The sequence below is a fragment of the Apostichopus japonicus genome, chromosome 16 (genome assembly GCF_037975245.1).
Source record: "Apostichopus japonicus isolate 1M-3 chromosome 16, ASM3797524v1, whole genome shotgun sequence".
Lineage (NCBI taxonomy): Eukaryota > Metazoa > Echinodermata > Holothuroidea > Aspidochirotida > Stichopodidae > Apostichopus > Apostichopus japonicus.
The window spans coordinates 24,526,802-24,535,087 of record NC_092576.1 but is presented as its reverse complement, the minus strand read 5'-3'; positions in this window follow the sequence as shown (position 1 = coordinate 24,535,087).

Here is an 8,286-nt window from a genome sequence, read left to right as displayed (position 1 = left end):
GATTTGGTTGGCAGATCAAGCTTTCTTTTACACGTCTGATCCTCAAATTTCTGTATAATAAAAAGCCACAGACATCAAAAGATCTTTGTCTTGTGTGGAAATGGAATATAAAGGATATTACGCTACCATTGTGGCCGCCCAAAGACCAAAGAATGTACCGATATATTCAGTTTACAGTTTAGTGTACTCGTGCTAGACGAAGTTTCATATAGAGTCTATATAGGCCTATTATGCAGTAATGCTACTTTGCGATTGGTGTATACGGACTAAGTCCTACCTTTCAAAGAGAGAGTTTCCAAATGCTTTCGTGCAATAAAAATAGTACCAAGTTTACCGAATAACTCAAAAAACGTGCGCAAATTTTTGGTGGAACAAAGCCGATTTACGAATAATATAATTTTTGTGAATATTTGAAAGTAATTTTGAGTTGCCCCTCTGACTGGACTACGGAACTGCAAGAAAAACGGCCTTGCCCCATAGTCTATTTATTTGAAGTTTCAGAGGCTAGCTGAGTATAGGCAACTTATTTTGAGCCTGTCACGGCGCGCACAAGCGCCCTTACTTTGTATTGATACTCCCTGGTAAAGTCACATTTACTATAGGCCTACTCCTTGGTGTGTGGTCCGCCCAAAAAAATACACGATGAACAACCGAAAAGTTCTTCCTAATATCCCAAGCACTCCACGCACACTACAATACTGCGTATTTGCAGGAAAATGCAGTTCTAGTGTCATTCGAGAGGCTCCCTATCTACTACGGAAAACTTTATTCTACGACTGACATTATACGTAATTATGTTAGACACGACATGTAGCCTAATACACAGTTATAAACGCAACTTGAGGGCCTATCCGCCTGCCCGATCCTGCGTCGGATTAATGTTTGTCGTTTAACAGTTTGCAAAACAAACATTGGATTTTTTGTTTCATTTGGCCGATGGATATCTAAGATGAATAGGCCCGAAACTTAAGGGGCGACTTGTTTTCCTTAGTTTGAATCAATTCAAGGTTATTATATATGATGATAAAGGTCGCCTTTAACCAGTTTATTAAATTTGTTACCTCATGTGCGCGTTTTAGGAAACTTAAAAGCTGTTGAAGTTCAAAATTAATTTCTCCCTAACAAATGAAAATGAGTTCTCTGCATGAGGTTTGACCAACCGCTTTGTACGGAAGTGTAGAAGGGACACTATATCGACGACTGGTACATATTGCACTACTGTAATCATCTGAAAATAGCCGGTTAACACACTTAGTACTTCTCATCAAAATGTCAACTATGCAAGCGAGAAAATGTCAGACTTTTGTTACCGTTTTGCGCGGATCTCGTAAAAGCGATCATTTCAGATATTTGACTAGGAACACAATGATTTTCGATATTTTAATCGTTTTACCATGCGTCCACGTCGTCAAATGTGATGTCCTACACGCTCCCGTATGAGTACTTATTGTACCAACACATCTGGCTTATAATAGAATGTCAATGACCTTTTGACCTCTGGCTGACCTTTGATGAAAAATTTTAACGACTGAGACGGGTTAGCTATTCAATAAAAATAAACATATGGACAGGTGTTCTGTTCTCCTTTTTAACCAATCAGCTTATTTTTGTCGCTACTATATAACCTTAATATGTCAGTGAGAGTTAAGGCTATGTGGTATTGAGTTTCCCTTGGTCTCACTTTATTCATTGTCTTAAATGCAGGAAACATATATCATCGATTACATGATGGTTTATTCAACCTTGTGAAGACAATGGTCCAAAAGTAGAGCGGTCAAACTATCTCGGGTGCCAGAGACGAATCCTAAAATAATATATATATATATATGTATATATATATATATATATATATATATATATATATATATATATATATATATATATATATATATATAAGAAATGAATGTGTAGCAAGTGGTATGACAGATATATAGTAAATCAATAAAGAATAACGCACCAGAAAAAATCCACTTCACGACCGGTTTCGTCCTTTTGGGACTCATCAGGCGAAGGTAGGAATCGAACCCCGGATCGAAAGTTAGTCAAAGCCAATTTATACGCTTTAACACATCAGTAGAATCACTCCGGTCGAGTGGTACGGGCTTAGGTTCGTAACACGAAGATCCGTGGTTCGATTCCTACCTTCGCCTGATGAGTCCCAAAAGGACGAAACCGGTCGTGAAGTGGAATTTTTCTGGTGTGTTATTCTTTATTGATTTACTATATATATATATATATATATATATATATATATATATATATATATATATATATATATAAATATATATATATATATATATATATAAATATATATATGTATATGTATATATATATATATATATATTTATATATATATATATATATATATATATATATATATATATATTGTAACGGTTGATGCACAATTTCTATACGTAAAATCTATTCATCGTTATTTAAACCTGTTCGTATTTATGATTTGTGAGCTCGGCAGCAATCCCGTGCTGTCCTGCCTGGCAAATATTCCCAGATGTGGAATTCTTCAAATTACAGTACCGCACAATGGTTAGTTTAAATATAGATATAGATATAGAGATATAGAGTCACCCCAGGACATGCGCAGTCGGCCGGAGAGCGCCCCTGCAACACGGATTGAAGAACCATATAAACAACAAGTAATCAACAGACAAGGCAACAGACTGTGACAATATAAATATATACATATATATATACATATATATGTACATATATATATATAGATAAATATATACATATATATAGATACATATATATATATATATAATATATAATATATATATATATATATATATATACATATATATATATATATATATATATATATATATATATAAATATATATATATATATATAATATATATATATATATATATTTATATATATATATATATATATACATAAATAGATACATATATATATATACATATATATATATAGATAAAAATATATATACACACACATTTGGCCTATTCAATACCCATTCAAGAGAGTGTGTTTGTACTCCCCATGTCAGAAATATATTCAATGTGTCATATTAATTTATGTTATGATTTATAGATGTATCATACTTTTCCTAAAATCATTCCCTCTCTTTGTAATCTATGGAAACAGTCATCATGTTTGTTTTTTTTAATCCTTTGCATATACAGCGGAAAATTAAAGCGGAAAATACAGGAAATTGAATTCGAGATATCTGAAATTAAATTCGAGATATCTGAAATTGAATTCGAGATATCTGCAATTCAATTTCAGAAATCTGAAATTGAATTTCAGATATCTCGAATTCAATTTCAGATATCTCGAATTCAATTTCAGATATCTCGAATTCAATTTCAGATATCTGAAATAGAATTTTAGATATCTAAAATACGAAACAATTTAAGATATCTAAAATTCCCGATTAAATATTAAAATGGCTTTCCATACGCCCGGCTGTATGGAAAGCCATTTTAACATTTAATCGGGAATTTTAGATATCTGAAATTGTTTCTTATTTCAGATATCTGAAATTGAATTCGAGATATCTGAAATTGAATTCGAGGTATCTAAAATAGATTTCGAGATATCTGAAATTCTAATTCAGATATCTGAAATTGAATTCGAGATATCTGAAATTGAATTCGAGATATCCGAAATTGAATTCGAGATATCTGAAATTCTATTTCAGATATCTTAAATTTAATTCGAGATATCTGAAATTGAATTCGAGATACCTGAAATTGAATTCAAGATATCTGCAATTCTAATTCGAGATATCTGAAATTGAATTCGAGATATCTGCAATTGAATTCGAGATATCTGAAATGCATATGCATAAATTTCCGATTAAATGTTAAAATGGCACGTATGGAAAGCCATTTTAATCGGGAAATTTCAGATATCTGTAATTGAATTCGAGATATCTGAAATTGAATTCGAGATATCTAAAATTCTATTTCAGATATCTGAAATTGAATTCGAGATATCTGAAATTGAATTCGAGATATCTGAAAATGATATCGAGATATCTGAAATTCAATTTCAGATTTCTGAAATTTTATTTCAGATATCTGAAATTGAAATCGAGATATCTGAAATTGAATTCGAGATATCCAAAATTCTATTTCAGATATCCGAAATTGAATTCGAGATATCTGAAATTGAATTCGAGATATCTCGAATTCAATTTCAGATATCTGAAATTCCCTGGTATTTCGAGATATCTGAAATTTCCTGGTATTTCGAGATATCTGAAATTGATTTTAAGATATCTGCAATTATTTGTAGATATCTTAAATAAATTGGAGATATCTGTAATTTAATTTGAGATATCTGAAATTATTTCGAGATATCTGAAATTCCTTATTAAATGTTAAAACGGCTTTCCATACGGCTGTGACACTCTCAGGGTTATTTGCTTCCTTAATACTATCTTGGTAGGAATTAAGAAGGGGTCCGTCTATATGTAGATTGATAATCGATGGACCCTAAGGGGTACATGGCGGGACCCTATGGGGTATATGGCGGGCCCGTCTTGTTCGTTTTGTCTATTTGTTTAATATCAACGTTCGCAGGCATACGGCCCGCAGCTGAATGGCTTCGCGTTGGTTATGCGGTCCCAGCACTTTGTTCTCGGGCCCGAGCAAACGGCCTAGTTTCGTCGCCACCTACACACAGGCAGCTAGGTGCACATGCCTTTACACATTAGGGCAGCTGTTTCTTATATCCAAGGATTGTGGACTTCTTGTTAATGTTAGAGTTCATTAAACAAGACACGTTTGCTAAGTTTCATTCAAGACGATTTTTAAGTTGAGAAAACACTTTCTGTAAAAAAGGGGCTTTTGAATCAAAGTGAACTCCCCGTTGTAAACTCCGAAAGTAAACCCAAAGTAAACTCCCAAAGAGTGTTAGCTCAGTGGTGAACGCCGGTGCCATCCAATCATAAGGTCCCGAGTTCAAGTCACTCCAAGATTAATGTATGTCGTCCAGTTACAGAGTTGTTGACAATTGACAATTCATAATCATGGACGCTAAAATGTGAATGTAAGAGACTGGCTTCGGTCAGCTTGCGGCTTTGATAAGCCAACGATGGCTTCTTCGCGAGTTCCTGCTTGTATAGGAGGATCTAAAATACATACATATATACACACATACATACATATACGTACATAGTGTTACAAAACTACAAATGCAGCTAACGCAACACGTTCTGTTACTTTAGTTCATATCTCATTATAGTTGATAATCTGCTGACGTCAGAACTCCTACACAGAAGCTATTAAAGGTGGCAACAAATGTCAAAGTGTTTGCATTGAAAACCAGTAAACTGAACCATTTTCGAGTCCTCTGAAAAAAAAAAAAACCTCAAATTGTTGACTCATGAAATCATGGCCTAAGCGCCGTGATCTCGTTCTACGTACATAGCAGCTTCAAGTTCATGTACGTTATAGCTATAGTACTAACAGCCAGTCGTTTGTGTAACCAGACAGTAACAGTGCAGTGTGGTGTCAATAATGCTACATGAATCATCTTAAATAAATTTAACACACTAGGCTGTAGGGTACAGCCAAGATGAACAACATACTTCAAACTAAGTAGTACAGCAAAAAGCATTAAGATATGACAAACAATATTCACATTGGCAGCTGATGACCGAGATGGAAACTTTTCTTGTATTCAGTATACATATTGATCTCTACCAAAGCCTACAGGCTTCTACTCAATGTGGTACACATACAAGCCGTACATTAAGCAGGCGCCGGGCGAATTTTACTCCCTGGTCCCCAAGACTTTGCGTCTGGTTTGCCTCTAGTACATCTAACTAGGCGACAGAAGTTAACTTTCGTAAACGGCGCATGGTCATTTCCCCAACGTTACTACATCCAAACCTGAAGTTTTTATTTGGCACTGAATCTCGGACAATTTCGAAATACAACGGAAAACTTCAACAATATAGGCTACCAAGTATTCACAATGATATCGTCCATTCCAATATACATTAAGCATGTACAAAAGTACAACGTTTCATTACACACCTTAATGCACAGGCTTATATGCAACAGTGTAAGTTAGCGATACACTTTGGGATCGAGACTTCGTGATGATTCATATCTACGGATGCCCTTAAGCTAATTTCCATTTGCCAGCAGCCTCTCCTATTCCAATGAGGCGTAACGCAATGTTATCTAATAGGCTGGTCGGTGGGAGATACGGTAGATTATCATACAAGGTTTCCACATTTTGACCCATGGGGACTCCAAATGACATTTGACCTCCACAAGAAACAATAGGCCTCTCGTATTTAACGTGTCACAACTGCATACTAAATATGAGATTGGTCCAAGCGTACCTTCTTGAGATATCGTGTTTTACAAGGTTTTCAAAACCTTACCCCTGCGACTGGCCCCAAATGACATTTGACCTCCTCTATAAACAATAGGCATTCTTCTAAATGTGGTACTTCGACACACCAAATATGAGATTGGTCCAAACTTCTCTTCTTGAGATATCGTGTTTTACAATGTTTTCAAAACCTTACCCCTGCGGTTGGCCCCAAATGACATTTGACCTCCTCTATAAGCAATAGGCTTATTCTTCTCAATGTGGTACTTCGACCATGGAGGTAAAACTCTGTTTTACCTCCATGCTTCGACATACCAAATAAGAGATTGGTCCAAGCTTCTCTTCTTGAGATATCCACCAGGGTCCTGATAATACATTCCAGAGAAATGTAAGGTGTAATTCCGCGTTCTGACAGTTTCTTTGTTCTCAGAATTCGCTACAAAGGTGGACAAAAACTATCTAAAATTGCTGCAGCTTCCAGAGGCCCTGTACGCTGAAGCCAATAAACAATGCACAGTTGTATTTATATGTAGCAAATTGCCGCTTTTGTTGGTCGGTTGATTTTTCGAACAATGCTCGGATAGCCACTGCAGTTAAACACACACACAAACTGTTCCTCGTAACTTCTATAGCGCCTGGTCTGCAAGGGGTAGGTGAGACCTGTGAGCTGGAAGTAATGGGCTTCGTCCGTATAAAGCCCGATTAACCGACCGTTTAAGTTAGTCATCTTAGAGCAGTTGTCAATTTTCCTGTCCTAGTATCTTAAGATATTCTGAATATGGCAAACATTTACGAGATCTGAGACATGTCAACTCAGTCAACTAAGTTACATCGTTTGTTTCATATGTTCATCAGCGGGCACCAATAGCTTAAGGTTCTTGTACATTCAATAAATCAAAAGTATTTGGAAAGTACTCGGATGAACAAGTTCTCGGTACTCATATTCTAAGATGCTGTATTCGGCGGCTCTCGGCGTCTCAAAGGCGATACTCGAACGTTCGTAATTGGCACTCGAAACCTAAAGTACTCGGAAGTACTCGGTACTCAGATTCTAAGATGCTGCATTCAGCGGTACTCGGGGTCTCAAAGGCGGTAGTCGGACTTTCGTAATTGGCACTCGAAACCTAAAGTACTCGGAAGTACTCGGTACTCAGGTTCTAAGATGCTGTATTCAGCGGTACTCGGGGTCTAAAAGGCGGTAGTCGGACTTTCGTAATTGGCATTCGAAACCTTATGTACTCGGAAGTACTCGGTACTCAGATTCTAAGATGCTGCATTCGGCGGTTCTCGGAGTCTAAAAGGCGGTACTCGGACTTTCGTAATTGGCACTCGAAACCTAATGTACTCGGAAGTACTCGGTACTCAGATTCTAAGATGCTGTATTCGGCGGTTCTCGGAGTCAAAAGGCGGTACTCGGACGTTCGTAATTGGCACTCGAAACCTAAAGTACTCGGAAGTACTCGGTACTAAGATTCTAAGATGCTGTATTCGGCGGTACTCGGAGCCTGAAAGGCGGTACTCGGACGTTCGTAAGTGGCACTCGAAACCTAAAGTACTCGGAAGTACTCGGTAATCGAAAAAAAGCAGTGCATTGCTACCTAAAGGTGTTTACTGGGAATGGATATGAATTGTTGAGGACAGGGTTTGGATCTAAGTTTATATACTAATTACTTGACTGACGAAAATCCCTAGCTGCAGTATATCAATTTCGTGCTTTATTTTGTGCAAGAACTCTTAAATCTTCTGTATGGGTTTAATTTTTTTTCAGGTAAACAGATGGACGTCAAGGTTATACCATTAAGCTTCCAACCATAACAATGTCAAATTACCGGATATTCTCTGAACAAAAGAAAAGGAAAACAATAAACAATTAACCAAAAGATACAATTACAAATAGAGTTGTCCCAAAAAATAAAAAAGGATATAGAAAATGCGGCTAAGAAAATT